This window comes from Panicum virgatum, chromosome 9N, assembly GCF_016808335.1.
Source record: "Panicum virgatum strain AP13 chromosome 9N, P.virgatum_v5, whole genome shotgun sequence".
Lineage (NCBI taxonomy): Eukaryota > Viridiplantae > Streptophyta > Magnoliopsida > Poales > Poaceae > Panicum > Panicum virgatum.
Window position 1 is genome coordinate 60,907,983 of NC_053153.1, and position 19,232 is coordinate 60,927,214.

Genomic DNA, 19,232 nt, shown 5'->3' on the forward strand with positions numbered 1-19,232 from the left:
GGCAGGATATGAGAGTGCAATAGGATTTGCATATAAATACAGGGAAGACACAACAAATAAATTCTGAAACACTCCAAATAAAAAAAAGGAAAACAGTCAACAATAGTTAGTTGTATGCGTGTGACAGAGGCGTGACTATAATTGAGTTTGCTTGCTCATGTCATAATTTAGGGCAATATCATCTCACTTTTGGTACACAATTGCGTTCGCCTAGCTCCTTAATTATATTTAATTTATCCTGATGCAAAATTTATTGAACATCTATGTGCTTTGGTGGCTAGCTCCGCAACAATAGAGTATTCTTATAATAACCTAAAAGCCCATGCACATCACATAAATAGAGCTGTCTAGTGATGTCACATTATTTTCTATCATGAACGCTCACCAAGAATATTGTACGAGCAAATCCTTAACATAAACCAGGCCAACATCCAAAGATGGTGTTAATAACTCAACCAATAATGCATGCTGTCTCGCATTGTAAATTTAATCTATCTAAATGCATGACAGCCATTTTTTATGTCAACTTCTCTTTGTTGCAAATATATACCTTTTTGTTGGTATCCTCGTCAACTCACTCACAAGTCATAATCAATTAATCATGGTTGTTGCATATTTTTCTGAAACATATCGTTTCCCTTTATACATGCATTGTATATCGTTCCCACTAGGCCACTACGTTTACCAATCTAAATCATATCAAAACAGTTTAGCTGAACTCTTAGAATCAAACCATATTTTTACATACTATCTCCTTCTCACATATTCACCAACCCACAAGGACCAGGGCATCTAAAGAAAATCTGATGAGAAATAACTGGGCACAAGCACAACTTGATTGAACTAATATTCTTATATATTGTACCTATAGGAGTACTGAGTGAAACTATAACAATTAATAGATGTAATGTTGTCTTTCTCATCATTGTAATTAAACATTGAAACACAAGTACACAACTCCTCATTAGTGTAGATATTGTAAAATGGATGCATGGCGTGTGAACTATCCACCCAAAAAGTACATACATATACCAATGTCGTTGTAATATATGAACAATAAGCTCGTGCTGAAAAGTCGTCATAGGGATGTATATGTTGGTAAATAAATAAGTTTTTTAGTGCATATTGACCTCCAGCCTCCAGGCTTGCATAACGGGAAGATATTCACATGCGTGACAAGATGCTAATTTTCGTATACATGTTTTCATTCGTACTGCACCGTGAATGTGAGTGTAGTCTATTATTTCTTGTGTGCCCCTTAGGTACTACCATGATACCATTGCAGCTGCTATATTTGCTGTTGTGATAATGCAGTTCCGACACGGTCAATGACTTCCTCTGCTGTGACCATGAAGGCCGCCTCCAGCTGTAATTAACAAACAATGAATACAGGATACCTTAAAAAAACATGACCTGAAACAAGGTCAAAACATACATATCATGTGAAAAGATCATCAAGAGCCCAACTTTCTTATGCGTTGTGTGTTCAGTGTACTGTATATATTAGGATATAGTAAGAACGGTAAAACAAAACTTGCATTGCCCAAAGTATAAACACCGAATCAATCCTAACGTTTCCCTTTAATTAATAGAGGGAAAATCCCAGACAAGAGAACAACTTTATTGAACAGTGTTTATTAGAATATATATAGAGATCAATACACAAGATCTTTCCTTCGAAGTTCGAAACCAACGCTAGTAGAATATAACAACTCATTTTCTGTCTTGCAATCTTCCAACAACAAAAGCATACATAATGCATAAGAAAGCATTTGGAGCAGCACTCCTTGATAGAAGAAAATATAATGAATATGCTCTTATTTTGTCTTTAAAGTGCACTAGGCAAATATGCCCGTGCATTGCTACGGACAAAGTTAATATACGTGTTGGATACATACCGTTACTCATGCGTTAATTTGTAGGGATCTACGTAATCGAGTCATAGACAGAGGGCTGGTCCGACTCGCATATGGATGGACTATCAAGGCCCACCTGTCAATGATATAAGGCGGACCAAACCAAAAATTTCGGTGGAAACGTTACATGTAGATTTCAAAGCATCTCTAATAATATGGAATATAAGAGAAATGGGTGGATACTAGCACCAACAACTAATTTGTACTCCCTCCGTCCCAAAATATAAGTATTTATCGACGTCTGCGATTTACGTTTGACTATATGTCTTATTTGAAAAATTTGTAAAAATATTATTTATTTTGTTATGACATGTTTTATCATCGTATATATTTTAAATATATCATAATTGTTTTTACATTTTCATAAATTTTTTAAATAAGACGAATGGTCAAACGTGATCAGCAAAAGTCAACAAATGCTTATATTATGGGAAGGAGGGAGTATTATATCCAGGCTAGTTTCTTCGATTGATTATCATTTGGTATTTCTAATCAGCGTAGGTGTGCAGCTTTTGTACAATCCCCGCACCAGCAGTCCCATGTGAATAAAATTCTAAAAAAATCATCATAGTACAATTACGATGGTACGACCCAAATAGCAGGCATACACTAGCTTAGAAATCCAGACAGACCGCGCCAGCTAGTCAAATTGAAGAGAAACAAATAAAGACCTACCTTTGCCGTGATGGTTATGCTTAGAGTGCAAACCGGGGATGGCATGACACTGGCACCAACGATGCTGAGGTGGAGATCCTCGACCTCGGCGAGTACCCTGGCGACCACCCCCTTGCCATTCTCGCAGAGGACCCTGACCATCACGTCGTTCCCGGAGAGCTGCACCTCGATCTCCGGCAGGGGTTCTTCCTCAACGTCGCCGGCGCCCCCAACGGGGAGCCTGACTCCCCCTCCGGCGTAGCATAGCATGGCTTCTTCTTAACCAGAACCACGCCGCTGACAGCCTCCCAAGCATTGAGCTTTTCTTGGAGCTTCTTCACGTACATCATCGCTTCGGAGAGGATCGTCGCCTTGTCCATCTGAGATTTATCAGGACACGGGAATTAAAAAATAGCCGCTACTGCGTTCCATCGTTGACTCGTTGTGCAACCTGCATCGATAAGGGTGTGGGACTGACTGAGAGGAGTGCAGGGTAATCTGGAGGACCTTCTTGAGGCCGGGGATGACGGCGGAGAGCTCGACGAAGAGCTGCTTGATCTTCTCCCGGCGCTTCCGCTCCGCCATGATGTGATCGTGCGTGTACGGCGCCGACGACGAAGACTTGGATCCCGTGCTCTTGAGGCCTGCTCTCCTTATCGGCGGCGTCAGGGATCCGTATGCCGCCTGCTCTGGCATGCCTCGTGCTGTAGCGGCGGCTGTCTCCGGCGTGCCGTCGCCGGGAGGCTCCGCCGGGACGGCGCTGAAGTTCCAGCTCCCGGGAAGGTCGTTGGTGCTGCTGGTCGGGACGTGCCAGGGCCAGGCAGAATATGCCGACGGGGCCAGACACCGTGGCCTTCGCCTTCGACGGCCTGATGACGAGGGGCCAAGACACGGCCGCCGCTGTCGTGGGTGGTGTCCGTGGAGCTCCAGCTGCTAATTGCTGCTGCGTGGGCTCCCGTGATCAGCAGCTTCTGGACCATCTCATCTGCATAGGAGGAGGCTTCGGGAAGCGGTTGGGGCGACGGGAAGAAGGTTGTTGCCTGGCCGCAGACATCGTCGACGACGGCGGGCGCCGGGCGCTCGAGCTCCAGCGTGTTCGTCACCCACTGCACGAACAGGCTCGAGTAGTCCTCCATGTTGCTGCAGGTTTCAGGCTAGGCAGGCGTTACGTGCGTGTCACTGCATCAACAATCAGGTGCGCTACACATTATTGGAGGAAGCTAACTACCATATTGTCGATCTCTGCCAATGTTTGTCCACCATCTGAAGGACCTCGTACCCAAAAGCCACAGACAAATAAATAATACCTATAACCATGGATTCTGGTTATGTGGCCAAAATCCAGTGATAATGATGTTTGTACCTCCAATGAAGATGACACATGAGGTGAAATACGACTGTAATATAATTAACGATTTTCTGATTTGGCGGCCCAGCAGGCCATCCAACTCAAGATCAAGGTGAGAGCCACATATGTAGACATGTTTGCAGTAGTAATATAAAGAGTTAATTCGTTTCGTGCCATTACAAATATCCAAGTTGGGAGTTCTACCATTACTATTCAACTAATTCGAATCGTGCCATTACAACTTCTGAATACACGGAGCCAAACCATTTTGTACGCCTCCCACGCCCCTGGACCCACGTGCAGGCCGTCGTATTTCTGTATTGCCGCTCCTGCCCCTGGTCTATCGCATACAGGCCCGACTCGGGCTGGTGACTGGCATTAGCTCTCTTCCTCCCCTGTTCCTATTCTCTTCCTTTCGAACCCTAGATCTCCCCGGAATCGGCCGTCGGCGGTGAGGCGGAGGTCGACGGCGGCGGCGGCGGACTGGTGCGCGCGGCCATGTTCCACTCCCACGGTAGCCCAATGCGGTCCGAAGCATCGTCTGCAAGCAGGAGCAGGGGCAGGATTAGGGCCGAGGAAGGTGGGCTTCTTCCGTTGATCGATTGCCCCCAATGCAAGGTTCCTGTGGTTAAGCTGCACAGCAAGAAATGTGATTCTTACAGGATCGTTTTCTACAAGTGTCCAAACAACTTCCCGGTGAGATAGATTCGATTTTATTTGGTTTTTGGTTGGAGGATGTCAGGTTCAGTCTACAATCTTTTCATTGTGGTTTGTATCAGGATGACGACACTTGTGGTTACTATTGGTGGGAAGGTGCCTATGTCAAGTATTTGCAGACAAGGAAAATGAGGGAGCTTGAAATGGCCGAAGAAGAACATCAAACCGGAGAGGAGCAGATGATGGAGATGAGACAACAGCTATGTCAACTGAAGAAACAGATGGAGGAGCTGAAGCAACAAGTGTGCCATGGGAAATCATTTGTACTGAGCAATGCAGTCTTAGCATCTGCATGTGTGGGTGTTGTAGTTGGCTTAGTCATGGGTTTGGTTTGGAAGTGAAATCTGAATGTTGTTGGCATGTATGAAACTGGAAACTGAATGTAGTTGGCTCAGTTAACTCTGAATGTTGTTGGCATGAATGTTGTTCATTCTGTGATGCTGAATTTTATACATGATGCTTTGTGATGCTGAATGTTGGCTCAGTTAACTCTGAATGCTTTGTGAATGTTGGCAACAGAAATCAGGAAAATCATGTACACTGAAATCAGGAAAATATACTCCAGCACAAGCACCTTGACAAGGTTCACATTGGCACAAGCACAAGTTGATAGCACAAGGTCATAGCACAAGTTGACAACACAAGTTGACAGCACAAATTCACTCCTGAGAGCACAAGTTCACAAGTTCACAACTCGAATTAAAAAGTTCACACTTAACATAACAAGTTCACAACTTAACAGCACTTAGCATGTTGCATCACATGCCTAGCCAATCTCTCAGGCTTCAAACCGCTGTAGGAGGTGGAGCAGCGGCTGCTTGTGTCTGCTTCTTCTTCTTTGGAGTTTTCTTCTTCTTAGGAGTCTTCTTCTTCTTCTTAGGACTCTTTTTCTTAGGTGGCTTCTTCTTGGGTGTCTGCTTCTTTTTCTTTTGTGGAGCAGAAGTGCCTTCATCATCTGGATGCCTTTTCCTGGATCAGTTTAAGTTAAATGAATCAATTTTAATTAAATGAAATATTTAGCAGGAAGTTTAAATTAAGGGAAAATTCGATTCATGCTACCACAACTCCGTGAAATTGGATTTCACGTTGAAAATCATCTTAAATTAAAATTAAATGAATTACATTGGCTAGTCAGTATACCTCTTGCTTGGTGTTTCTGGAGCAACATCATCTGCTGGTTCAGCTGGTTATGCTAGCTTGCAAGTCTTGGTAAAGTGTCCATAGCCTTTGCATCTGGAGCATCTAACCTTCTTTTTGGGTCCTTTCTCAAGAGATCCTCTAATTCTCTGGACTTTAAGCCTGCCTGGTGCTCTTTTCTGCAGTGGTGGGAACACTTGGAAACCAAGATCAACTGCAGGCCACTGGGACCTATCAGGCATTGTACTCACATTGCCTTCATAAGCTGCCTTGAACTTAGCCACAGAGTAGTAATCATGTACAAATGCTGAGATCTGCACACCTCTATTAGACAAGATCTAGGCAAGTGCATGATGACATGGCTTTCCAGTTACCTGCCAAACTCTGCAAGAGCATTTATGGTTTTTTAGGTCAACTGTGTGCCTTCTAGTGTTATTGTTGGCATCCACTAGAGTAACCTCTGCACAATCATCATCACTTCTTGCAACCTTCACAACCCTGAGGTTGTTGCTTACTTGATTCAGCTCCTTTAGCACATTTGGCAGTATCGCATCAACCATCTTGCTTGCAATTTGCTTCCTAAGGTATCTCTTCTCCATTATGAGCTCCCTTAACCCATCAACTAACTCATGAAGCAACAGGCCCTTCATGTGCCTAACCTAGCTATTAAAACTCTTTGAGACATTATTTGTTAGGTAATCACATTTGCTTGCTTCTGAAAATCCACACCTGTACCACAACCTGTTGTGATGCTCTTCAAGGTAAGCAATTGCATCTGGGGCAACTTCAAATATCTTGCCCATGTGCCATTTGAACAGCCATTCAGTGTATGCTCTGGCTGCTGGATAGAGGTGGGCAGTGAAAACATCGCCTTGGCACTACTTCATGAAATTCCCATACAGGTGTCTCATGCATTCTCTGTGTTCTGCTTCAAGGAACACAGCACTCACAGCAGTTTCCAGTCCCTTGCATGCATCTGTTGATATGACCAAACTAGGTGGTGAGCCTATAGCCTTTTGTAACTGCTACATGAACCATACCCAGTTGTCTTCTGCCTCAGAGTGAAATATGCCATAAGCCAGATGGTATAACCAATTGTGTCCATCTACTAAAGTGGCACTAGCTAACTATCCAGTGTACTTGCTCTTCAAACTAGATGCATCCACTCCTATGTATGGTCTACAGCCAGCCAAAAACCCATCTATATAGGGCCTCAATGCAACAAATAATCTCTTGAAACACATCTTTTTTCCTAACTTCTCTACTTCTATTTCAATAATGCTACCTGGCTGACTAATCTCCATCTATGCTTTCCATTTGAACAACAATTGAAAACTTTCTTCGTATTTACCATGAATTTGCTTAAGAGCAACCTTCATAACTGACCAGGCTTTGGAATACTTTAGCTTTATTCCATAATCTGACTCTAACTTCTCTTTTGCATCTTTTGTCCCTTTGTGAGGGTTCTTCTTCACCCAATCAGATAGCCTGTCTGCAACCCAGCCTTGAGTAGCCATCTTGCCTTCTACAAGCTTGGTTGTTGGGCAGTTATGCTCTGCAGGTAGAACTTTGATCTACACATGAACATATACTTTATCAGACTTTGCACAAACAAATTATGGACATCACACAAATAAATCAGCAAATAATTATACCTAAATTGCGCTTTGACCTTGAAGCCTAGAAGCATGGATGCGCCATGGACAACCCTTATATGCACACTTGGCAATGAATCTAGTTGGGTCTATCTGTAAGCCAGCAAACTCAAAACCTCTTACAATGGCATAATGCATGACTGCTTTCCTGAATGATATGATGTCAGGAAATAAAGCCCCCTTCTCAATGTTTGGATGTTCAGGATCGTGAAGCACATGAAGCTCCTCTGGATCTGCATCATTCACCTCTACCTCAGCATTAGCATTATCAACACCATCATCCTGCTCATTGTCAGTTGGCTGTGTGGGTGCTGTTGGCTGTGCAGGAGGTGTTGGCATGTACATATGTTCATCATCAACACCAACATACTCCTCCTCATTGTCAAATGGGTTAGGGATTGAAGCATCTATTGGTTTTGGTTCAGGCTGTTGGGTAGGTTCAGGCTGTTGGGTAGGCTCAGGCTGTTGGGTAGGCTCAGGATGTTGGGTGCTAGCATTGGGCTGTGTGGGAACATCAAGAGGTGGATCATCAGGAGGTATGACACACAAAGGTGTTAGATCATCGAATTCATGTTCTATATGGCTCTCCACTAATGCTTTGTCAAAGATTCCTACCACTATCGCACAGCTCATCTCGGACTTGTACATTTCAAACATGTCTATCATCTAAATCTCATTTATCTAGTCTGACATCCTCTCTCATTCTCTTGTCATAGAACCACACAGTGGCAGAATGGTTACTGCCCCAATTCACCTATTTTAGCAAACTTGACATTAGCAAATCAAGAGAAAAAGACCATATCTCCATTTCCCATCACATCACCGTGCCATTCCTGTAAGTTTTTCTTCCATTCGAGTCCGTCGTCACAAATTCTTGGACCTTAATCTCTAGCGCGAACAACTCGGTCCTATGAGCAACACAGAACGGCACAAAGAAAAGCTGAGCAAATCCAAGGTAGCAAAATGCAGACGCGCATAACATCGATTGCCTCCCCAAGCCAAGACATTTATCCGAGTTCAATAGCAACCACATGCAGCCAGATACTTGGATGTAGGATGCGTACCTCTCGTCGCCGTCGTCCATCTCTACTGGGTACCGAGGAACCTAGGGTTCCACGACCCCAGGAGCTGCGCGCCACGCCGTCGCCTCCGGCGCTCAGCTCAGCAAAGCCGTGGTCGCCGGCCAACACCGTCCTCACCGCCGGCGGTGGAATTTGGGGATCTAGGGTTCACGGCGGGGAGACGGGAGGGGAACAGGGGAGCGAATGGGTGCGTCTCGAGGGTTAGCACTAGACCGAGTCGGGCCTGGATGCGATGGACCAGGGGCAGGAGCAGCAATACAGAAATACGACGGCCTGTGCTTGGGTCCAGGGGTGTGGGAGGCGTACAAAATGGTTTGGCTCTGTGTATTCAGAAGTTGTAATGGCACGATTCGAATTAGTTGAATAGTAATGGTAGAACTCCCAACTTGGATATTTGTAATGGCACAAAACGATTTAACCCTAATATAAATGGATCACTAGCTAGGTAGTACTCCGCCCGTTCTCCGTTCCAAATTATAGTTATTTTGGCAAATCTAGATGAACATATAGTTCATGCTATGTATCTAGATATAACATTTATCTAGCTGCATAGAAAAAAATTTGTATCTAGATTTGCTATACCGATCAATAATTTGGAAGGGGGAGAATACCTAGTGCATGCGTCTCTTATTTATGTGACAAAAAAGCACTCCCAACAGATTGATTTATAAAAAAAGTAGGAGACATGCAAAGAACATTATTACCGAGGTAGTAGTAGCAAATACACAATTTATTTGTGGCTCGATCCGTGGCGCCTTGTTAAATTTTAGAAAAAATGGTTTTGGTGTTTTTACTGTCGGCCTACCTTGCGATACTCAAGGTAGGAGATTGTTGGGAGCAGATCGTCGAATTTTGAACTCGAAGGTAAATGCAAGAAAACAAAACGCAAATTTAGACAGGTTCCGGCCTCCGGAATAGTGTAATACCCTACGTCCTGTGTGGTGATTTGGTATATTACGCCTTGCGTTGGAGTGTTGTGCTCTGTTGATCCATCTAGCTTATCTGGTTGGTTCTATTTGCCGATCAAGGTACCCCGCCCTTCTTTATATAGTCCAGGGGGTGGGATACTAGTCGATTATTAGGTATGAGTCCTAGAAGGATTATAATGTAGAGTCCTAGGAGGAATGCAGAGGAATCCTAGTAAAAGTCTAGTTTCTTCCTTCCTTGTGGGTATCCGAAAACTTTCTCACATCTATGCGGTTCACAGTCCTGTCGGTGTCCAAACCTCGCGGCCTGGCGCCAACTAGTAATCAATGCTGCGTGTCCCTAATCCTAGATGATTGATGCAAGAGGTAACACAGTAACACAAGGGTCTATCCTAGTTCCGGTCACGGGGCCGTACATCCAGCAGGGGCGTGCGGGTGCACTGTATTATCTTGCACCGGAGTGCATGTAGTAGGGGAGTACAAGCGAGGCGAGAGAGGGAGGGAAGCTCCCAAGTCTCTGCTAGAGGAGAAGATGATTGAGGCAAGTGCCAATATCGTGCTTAGGAGAGCGTGTGTGTGTGTTGTGAGTTGCGAGTGTTAGGCCGTGGAGAGATGGCTTGGGAAGAAGCCCGCCTCCCCCTTTTATAGACACAAGGAGGGGCGGAGTACATGTACGGAAACCTCAGAAGTCGTCGTCTTCTCCTCGAATTAGGGGTGTGCAGTGGACAATTGCTATTGGAAGTACGCTGCAGAGCATGGCGCCGGGCGTGGCAGTCGTCCTGGGAAGCCCCTTTAGCCATGCGGGGATTGCGCCGGCATCCTGTGACTCCTGTGGGCGGTGTGGTGTCTTCTGTTGAAAGTACTGTCCTTCGTGTCTGAGTTGGCGGAGCGCCGAGGGTTCCGCTGACTATGGTCTTGCGCTGGTCAAGGTCCGTACGCCATCCGAGGGTCTTCCCCACGCCTGCCGAGGGTTCTGCAATAGAGGAAGATACGGGGAGTTGGCAGCACAGTGGTGGGTACAACATCAGGCATGTCCGCACAGGGCGCCGCAGGTTCCCACAGGGTCGGAGTAGTGCCTGGAATAGCGGCACAGTGACTGGAGTGGGTGGATAGGACTCTGGTCATTGTCGCTGTGTGGCATGGCAGCCTGACGCCGTCTGACTCCACGTTCTGTGGTGGAGTGGTTGACATTAAATGTCTTTGTCAGTCGGGCGAGTGAGCAGATGGGTTGCTTGTACCGTCTATCGAGGGTGGCCTCGAACGAGGCAGAGTTTCCCCCTGAGCCGAGGCCCCGCGGAGGGCTCGGCCGAGGGGGTCTCGAACGAGGCGGAGATTGCCCGCTTTTCGAGGGTAGGTCCCTACCCTCGAGCGAGGCAGAGATGTGGTATACTGCTGGAGGCCTCGGCGGGGAGGCCTCGAGCGAGGCGGAGATCATTCCACAGGTTTGAGGGGGCCTCAGACAGGCCATACCGTGGAGTTGGGCTGTGCGCCGAGTGCGTGTTGGGCCTCTTTGGGACCTGGAGAGGATCTGGGTGATGTGGAAGAGTTGGAGGAGCTCCATGGTATCTGGGTGCAGAGTGATGACGGAGTTGTCATCATTGGTGGCTTCTTCATCTCCAGGATCGCCGTCGAGTAGTCCTTTTCCCCCTTCGGATCGGAGGGAGGCTATTTTCTTTGGTGCGCCATGATCGTAAAGTATGACGAGGTGATTGGCACTGTGGGCCCAATTGCTAATTGAGTTTTGCGTCTTTGAGGGCGATTTAGCCCCTAGGTTAGGGTGCCCCTAATTGTGGTACCCAACAGTAGCCCCCGAGCCTTTGTAGGGATGGTTAGCAGCCCTGCAGAGGCTTAACCCCTCAAAGCGGTGACTCAGATGCCAATTGTTGGGATTTTGTTCCTCGAATGTGTGAAATTTCCTCCATGGGGGCGCGTCAATGCACCCGCGGGTGTAGCCCCCGAGGCCTTGGAGGAGTGCTAGCACTCGTCCAAGGGCTATGAACGTCGTATTTGTGCGATCGATCGGGTGAGGCAACCGCTCAGCTTTCCTTTCAGCCGGCCTCGGCGTTCTTTAGTGCTGATACGGTGGCCCCCTGCCCTTTTCAGACAGCTTGCTGATCACGCGAGGGAGTTTGTTTGACACACGGATTTCACAATCAGGCGATTGCTCATTTATTCTAGGATACGACCTTGGCCGTGGTGTGCGAGGAGCCCCCGAGCCCTGGCCTATGTGAAGGCATTCAGGGGAAACCTCGACTTAGTGTTACGACCCTCGTCCCCCTTTCACAGGGAGGAGAGGTGAAGCGAGCCACGCTACCCATGCTCGGGCCGCGAGCCGGGAATGCTTCTGTGAGCTGCTAGCGGGTAGTTCAAGTCGACGTCCGTGCCCCGTTCGATAAGGGTCGACTCGCGGTCCATAGACATGTCACATAAAGCGCTTGCAAAGATTCGCTAGGCGGGGCTCGGACCCATTAGATAGGGTCCGAGGGCTCGATGCTCTCCCTCGATGGGATCCCCCTTGCTAGGCACCCTCGGCTGGCCTTGAACACTGCGTAGGACATCTCGAACTCTGCGTTCGAGGGTAGCTTGTAGGGCACGTCCATGTTGTCCCTGACTCTGGTGATCTGGGGCGTCTGTCGAACCCTCGGCGGGCCATCTTTCGAACCCCTGACCAGTAAGGCCTCAGAATAAGGTTCCTTCGATGGTAAGGAACCTCCGGAGGAAATATTATGTCACATTCCGCGAACGGCGCGGAGTCGTGGGTCGCGCGCAGGTCTCCCGCTGGTCATGGGTGACGTGTCCTGGCGAGTGCGGTGCGGGCGCGCCTTTTCAAGCGGCAGCTTCGGGTAGACGGAGCGGCGCGGGCGGCGACTGGTTAACGTGACGGTGCTACAGCACCACTGTTCTACATCGGTTACCGCACCATGGTAATTATTGCGTGTGCACGCGGGGGGTTCACAGGCGTGGGGCCCAACTGTCAGTGACAACGAAATCTACCGCATTTAATGCGGCGGATTTGGGATCGCTGCGGAGAATCCGCCTGGCGCAGTGATAAAAAAGAGAAGTGGGGGGATCCGTTCGGCTTACCTTGCCATTTGCCTTCGCCTCCCCTGTCTCCTTCGCCTCCCTCCTGCATCAGAGCCCAGAGCCGAGAAGCGAGAGGAAGAAGAAGAAGCGCACGCACCTTTCCCTTCGTTCGAGCCCATTTCCCCCATCCTCCCTTTGTCGAAGCGATGGCACAGCTGGCTAATCCAGCGCCGTGGGGAAGGTCCACCGCCGATGCGGCGTTCTTAGAGTCGCTGGTGGCTGATGGGGTCTTGTCGCCGAACTTCAATCCATCGCGTCCAGTGTGGATTGCCCCGACATCGACGGAGAGGGAGCCAAAGCCTCCGAGCGGCTACGTCGTCAGGTTGGCGCGGCTGCATGAGCGGGGGTTCAGCGTCCCTGCCGGGCGATTCGTGCGCGCGCTCTGCTTCCACTACAAGGTGGAGCTGCACAATTTTTCCCCCAACGCCATCTCGCAGGCGGCGGTCTTCGTTGCCGTCTGTGAGGGCTATTTGGGGGATGGAGGCGCACTGGGACCTATGGCGGCACCTGTTCCGCGGGGAGCTCTACACCGAGCGTGTCCAGCAAGGGCCGAGGAGCGCCATCTGCGCCGGTGGCCTGACGCTGCACGTGCGGGAGAGTAGGAGGGACTTGTACATCCCTAGAAATATGGCGTCAAACATCCACGACTGGAGCAAGGCGTGGTTCTATCTACGCAATGACGACGGGCGGCTCCCGGCGTACACCTGCAAGGTCCTGACGGACAAGCCGGATGCTTGGGGGTATGGGGTGTCACCCCTCGATCGCCAGGCCAAGCTCGAGGTGTTCACCGAGATGCTGAAGCGCCTGGAGGACAAGGGGCTGACGGCGGCTGCCATCATCGCCAACTTTCACCGGCGGAGGGTGCTCCCCCTCATGGAGAGGAGGCTGGCCATCTACCAGCTGATGCCCCAGGCCGCATCTGAGGGTTTGCAGATGTCAAAGGAGCTTCTCTCCCACGACGCCGCTGCTCTGAGGGCGAAGTTCGCCATGGCGCACTTCCCCTCAAACACCGCGGAGCTCTGGGCGATCAAGATGCGCCCCGAGGAGGGGTACGTCCAGCTGGTAAGGATTGTTTTGATTGTCGTTGGTTTTGTGTTGCTCCCTCTCCATCTCCAATCTTAATCGCGTTTGCAGGGTCTGATCCGCAAGGGGTACGTCTCGGACCCCCCACTCCCCGAGGTCCGCATCGCGAACCGTCAGCATGCGGAGGCGGACAAGAAGAGGAAGGACGAGGAGAAGGCGACCCCCGACAGGAGAAGGCGGGAGAGGGAGGGCCTCTCGCCAGATACCACGCCCGAGTCCACCCCGGAGCCGAACAGCTCTTCATCCGGCGGGGTGGATTTTTCGGAGTCCGAGGACCCCGACACGGAGGTGGCCAAAGGCTCACCGCCGGTCCAGCAGCGGGCTCGTGTCGAGGCCTCGGTGTTGGCGGCGGGTGAGAAGGCGCCCGCACCGGCAGCAACCGAGAAGACATCTGCATCGGCGGCGGGCCGGAGGTCGCCCGCGCTGGCGGCGGGCAGGAGGTCGCCCATGCCGACAGCGGGCAGGAGGGTACACGCAACAGCGGACAAGAGATCACTCGTGCCCGCGATGGTGGTGGGCGAGCAGACACCCGCGTCGGTGATGACTGCGGGTGGCATGACATTCGCGGCGAGCGCGGTGACCCTCGGGCGGACAGCGCCGCCGAGGGTACAAGCTGGTCTAGGGGCGAAGGCCCCCAGCCAATCGACGGAAGGTGGCAGAGTGCCCCGAGCCCCGAGGAGCAGCTTGAACAAGCGCAAGTTGAGCGCCCTTTCGAGGTAAGTAATTCTAGTTTCACTCTTCATGTTTGCCGTTTCTTTCCCCGGCCCCTGCTGATCCCGGTTTTCTCGTTGCTTGGTTTAGCCTGAGGGCTACTACCCCGGCCGCAGCCTCGCTGGCACCGACCAAGGTTCTCAAGATCGGGGCGAGCGCCACGCCGCACACGGCGGTGCAGTCCCCGACCGGGGGACCTCAGGCGGTGGAGGGGACCGTCGCACGGTACCTGGAGGCGTTGACCCGGGGAGCCCAGAGCATCCGGGCGCAGACGGACATGGGTGACGCCGACCGCAGCAGCACAGAGGAGGCTGCTCGGTCGGGTGCTGAGGGAGACACCAGCCAGGGTGGCGCAGAGGATGCCTCCCAGCTGGGAGCCGGAGACGACGCCGGGAGAGGCGGCGCAAAAGACGCCGCCCAGCCGGGAGCCCGCGATGACGCCGGCTGAGGCGGCGCATAAGACATTGCCCAGCCGGTAGCTGGAGAAGGAGAGACCGACGGGGACGCATCGGAGCGCCCCGCTAGCCAGACGGAGGGAGAGATCCCTGCCCCTGAGCCCATGGGGGCTGGGGCCGAAGAAGCCACAGCAGCGGCAATGGCGCAGATGGCACCGACGAACACTGTGCCGGCGGTGGAGACCCTGGCGGAAGAGACACTGGAGGTTGGAGTGCCGGGGCGGTTGGAAGACCCCTGGGAGGTAGCCGCCGCGGCCGCCGCGCCTGGTGCCTCGCCAGTGGTGGAGATGCCGGTGGAGGACCCCTGTGAGGTCGCCGCAATGGCCTCGGCGCCGGGCGGTCCGAGGAGCCCGAGCGCGAGGGCAGCTGGGCGATGGTTCAGCCCAGGATCCCCCCAGTGTTTGACCGCAATGAGCGGTGGGAACACGAGGTCTGGGGGAGCATTACAAGGTCAACGATGAGATCCACAACGCCCTCACGCTTGCCCTGAACCTCCATTGGGGTAGGAGTCTTCAAGTTAGCGATGTAAGTGACTATCCCGTGACTTGCCCATTTCTAGTTGCGTTTTTGTGATTTTAGCTCACGTCCTCCTGCTTGCGGCAGCTGAAGCAGATGTCACGGGACAAGAGTGACGGGCTGGCCCAGCAGTACACCAGGGTGCATTGGCTTGAGCAGGACAACGCCCACCTCCTCATGCAGATAGGCAAAGCCAATGCCCTGGTGTCCGACCTGGAGGCGCGAGACCGTGTGCGGGAGGAGGAGCTTGCCCAAGCCCACCGCGAGCGCGACGCGCAAAAAGCCGCGGCAGAGCAAAAGGCCCCGGAGGTCGAGGCACAGGCTGCCGAGCTGCGGCGGAATGCGACGGCGCTGTAGCAGAAAACAAGGCGCTCGAGGCGAAGGAGGCCGAGCTCCAACGCAAGGAGGCCAATCTCCAGGGCAAGGAGACGGCCATCACGACGCTTACCGAGACCCTCGTGCAAAAGGACATCATCCTCGAGGCACGAGAGATGGCCGTTCGGGACGCAGAGGCCACCCTCAAAGAGAAGGAAGCCTCCTTGTCCGCGCTCTAGGAGCAAGTGGATGCCGCACGGGCGCTGCTGGAGCGGGAGAAAGAGCGTACCGAGGGTAAGTATCTAAAATTTACCCAAGTTGAGTTTAGTTCGTCGGAACTTATCTTCACTTTTCTTGTTCAGCATTGAAGAAGGCGGTGGCGGACGAGACCGCGGCGAAGGAAGCTCTCCAGGTCGCGTTCACATCAGCGCAAGACGAACATGAAGTCTTGGAGAAAGCCGCCGTGGTCGCGTGCCAGGAACTCGAGGGGGAGGGCGGCTCGTCCGGCAGCTCGGTGGCTAGTCACTTGCGATCCTTGAGCGGTCGGGTAACCGAGCGTCTCAAGGACGCCCTCCACCTCGGCGTCCAGAAGACCCTCGGCGTGGTGTCGATGCACTACGTCCTCGACCTCGAGCAGGTGGCCTCGGGCTAAGTCATCGCACCTGCCGTTGACGGAGATGCCACGGTTGCTGCAATGGATCAGGCCGACGCCGCCGTCGAGGGTGCCGCCTCCGCCTTGTCTGCGCTCTTCGAGGGTGAGTTCCTCCACGACGCCGAAGATGATGCCACCGAGGGTCCGCGCGAAGGGGAGAATGATCTGTAAATGTCTTGGGCCGTGGAGCCTGTGTAAATGGATTAGTATTTTGCTTTAATTGCATTCCGTTGTAAGAAAACAAATGTGTGATCTTAACAGTGTGGCTGCTCGAGGCCTTATGAATTCGTGCGCACCGTTTTTGTTACTGAGTTTTCATGTTCTCGTATGTGACTTAGATAAATTTCTGTCAGGAATTTCGCATTCATAAGAAACTTAGGCGTAGGGAGGTGAGTGGGGATGCCGTATCCCTGAGGCGTAGGCGGTCCTGCGGCTCGGCCGATCCCGTTCCATAGTTGCTTATGCCTTGCGTCCATTTCTCTAAGTATACGGGGAACTTAGGTACGAAAATTTTTCGAAAAACGGTGGCATTTTTGGGGGCATCTGGGGGTTCCCCCTGTAATAGCCCCCGAGGGAGGCTTGGCTTTGCCGAGGGTAAAGCCAAGGCTACCTCAGTGTTCGTGCGTGTCCGAGCCCTAGAGGGTTCGGATGGTTCCCAAAAAATGAGCAAGTAAAGCATACTCTTTATTATTTCGGGAAAAACAAAATATAAGTACAAACTATGTACAAAGAGCTTGGAATTTCGAGGATAGAAGCGACGTAGCTGCTGAATATTCCAAGTGTTGGTGAAGACTTCGCCCTTCTCATTAGCTAGCTTGTACGTGCCGGGTTTGAGAACTTCCGTGACGATGTATGGGCCTTCCCATGGTGGAGAGAGCTTGTGGCGTCCTCTGTTGTCCTGCCGAAGCCTCAACACCAAGTCCCCTTTGTTCAGGTCTCGATGCCGAACCCGCCGTGCTTGATATCTTCACAGAGACTGCTGGTATCGCGCTGAGTGTAGGAGTGCCACGTCTCTAGCCTCATCCACTTGGTCCAGCGAGTCCTCGCGGGCTTGCTGGTTCTGCTGCTCTTGATACGCCTTGAGCCTCGGCGACCCGTACTCTAAGTCCGTGAGGAGGATGGCCTCGGCGCCATAGACGAGGAAGAATGGGCTGAAACCTGTGGCTCTGCTCAGGGTTGTCCTCAGGCTCCAGATAACCGAGGGTAGCTCCGTGAGCCATGTCTGGCCAAACTTGTTCAGTTTGTTGAAGATTCTTGGCTTGAGGCCTTGCAGGATCATGCCATTGGCACACTGCACTTGGTCATTCGTTTGTGGGTGTGCCACAGCCGACCAATCCACACAAATGTGGTAGTCGTTGCAGAATGCCAGAACTTCTTGCTTGTGAACTGGGTGCCGTTGTCAGTGATGATCGAGTTTGGAACCCCGAACCTGTAGACTATGTCAGTGAAGAACAGCACGGCTTGCTCGGATTTGATCTTGCCAATGGGCCGAGCCTCGATCCACTTGGAGAACTTATCGATCGCTACCAACAAGTGCGTGAAGCCCCCGGGCGCTTTCTGCAAAGGTCCGACGAGATCCAGTCCCCACACTGTGAAAGGCCATGTGATGGGGATGGTTTGCAGAGCGTGAGCCGGGAGATGCGTCTTCCGGGCATAGAACTGGCACCCCTCGCAGGTCCGCACGACTTCGGCGGCGTCGGCGACTGCAGTGGGCCAGTAGAAGCCGTGCCTGAACGCGTCGCCGACGAGGGTGCAGGCGCCGCGTGGTGACCGCAGATCCCAGCATGGATGTCCCAGATTAGCTCCTTGCCCTCGGGAATGGGAATGCAACATTGTAGAATGCCCGAGAGACTGCGCTTGTATAGTTCACCGTCGATCAAGACAAAGGACTTGGCCAGCCTGGCGACGCGCCTCGCCTGAGCACGGTCTGAGGGTAGAACCCCTCGGATCATCTAGTTAAGATACTGGGCATGCCAGTCTCGTGAAGGTGGGGCCTCGTCAATCTCCATCGCTTCAGGTTCATCCGCCGAGGAGGTCTCGGCTTCCGTGTTCATGGCCTCAGACTCCTCCGCCGAGGGGTCTTCGGCCGAGGGCTCAGTGCTCGCAGCCCCCGAGGGTTCGGGTGCCGCTCCGATGGCTTCTGCCAAGCTCTTGAAATCGACGGGTGGCTTGGTGACGTCGCGGGCGAAGACGTTCGGGGGAACGGTGGTCCGTCCAGACGCGATCTTAGCCAGTTCGTCTGCTTCCTTGTTGTTCTTGCGTGCGATGTGGTTAAGCTCGAGCCCATCGAACTTATCTTCGAGGCGACGTACTGCATTGTAGTACGCCTCCATCTTTGCGTCGTGGCAGCTGGACTCCTTCATTACTTTGTCGATGACGAGTTGAGAGTCTCCCCGGACGTCGAGGCGCTTGACGCCTAGCTCGATGGTGATGCGGAGGCCGCTGAGGAGGGCCCCGTATTCCGCCATGTTGTTGGACGCCAGGAAATGCAGACGTACCATGTAGCGCATGTGCTCTCTGAGGGGTGAGCCGAAGAGCAGGCCTACGCCTGCTCCATCCTTCATCACCGACCCGTCGAAGTATATGATCCAACACTCTGCTTGGATCTGAGGTGGGGCAGCTGAGTGTCGGTCCACTCTGCAATGAAGTCCGCCAATATTTGGGATTTGACCACCTTGTGAGAAGCATAGGTGTGGGCCTCTCCCATCAGTTCCATGGACCACTTGGCTATCCTACCCATGACCTCCCGGTTGTGGACAATCTCTCTGAGGGGGAAAGATGAGACCACGGTGACGGGGTGAACCTCGAAGTAGTGACGCAGCTTGCGCCGAGCCAGGACCACTGCATAAAGCAGCTTCTGGATCTGTGGATACCGAGTCTTGGTTTCAGACAGCACTTCACTGATAAAGTACACCGGCCTTTGGACGGGCAGAGTGTGTCCCTCCTCTTGTCTTTCCACAACGATGGCTGCGCTGAACAAC

At 51.7% G+C, this 19,232-nt stretch overlaps 1 pseudogene; it reads right to left on the minus strand.

Moving 5' to 3' along the window:
* Positions 1 to 1,288: 1,288 nt before the first annotated feature.
* On the minus strand, positions 1,289 to 3,706 carry LOC120689212 (annotated as a pseudogene).
* Positions 3,707 to 19,232: the final 15,526 nt, after the last annotated feature.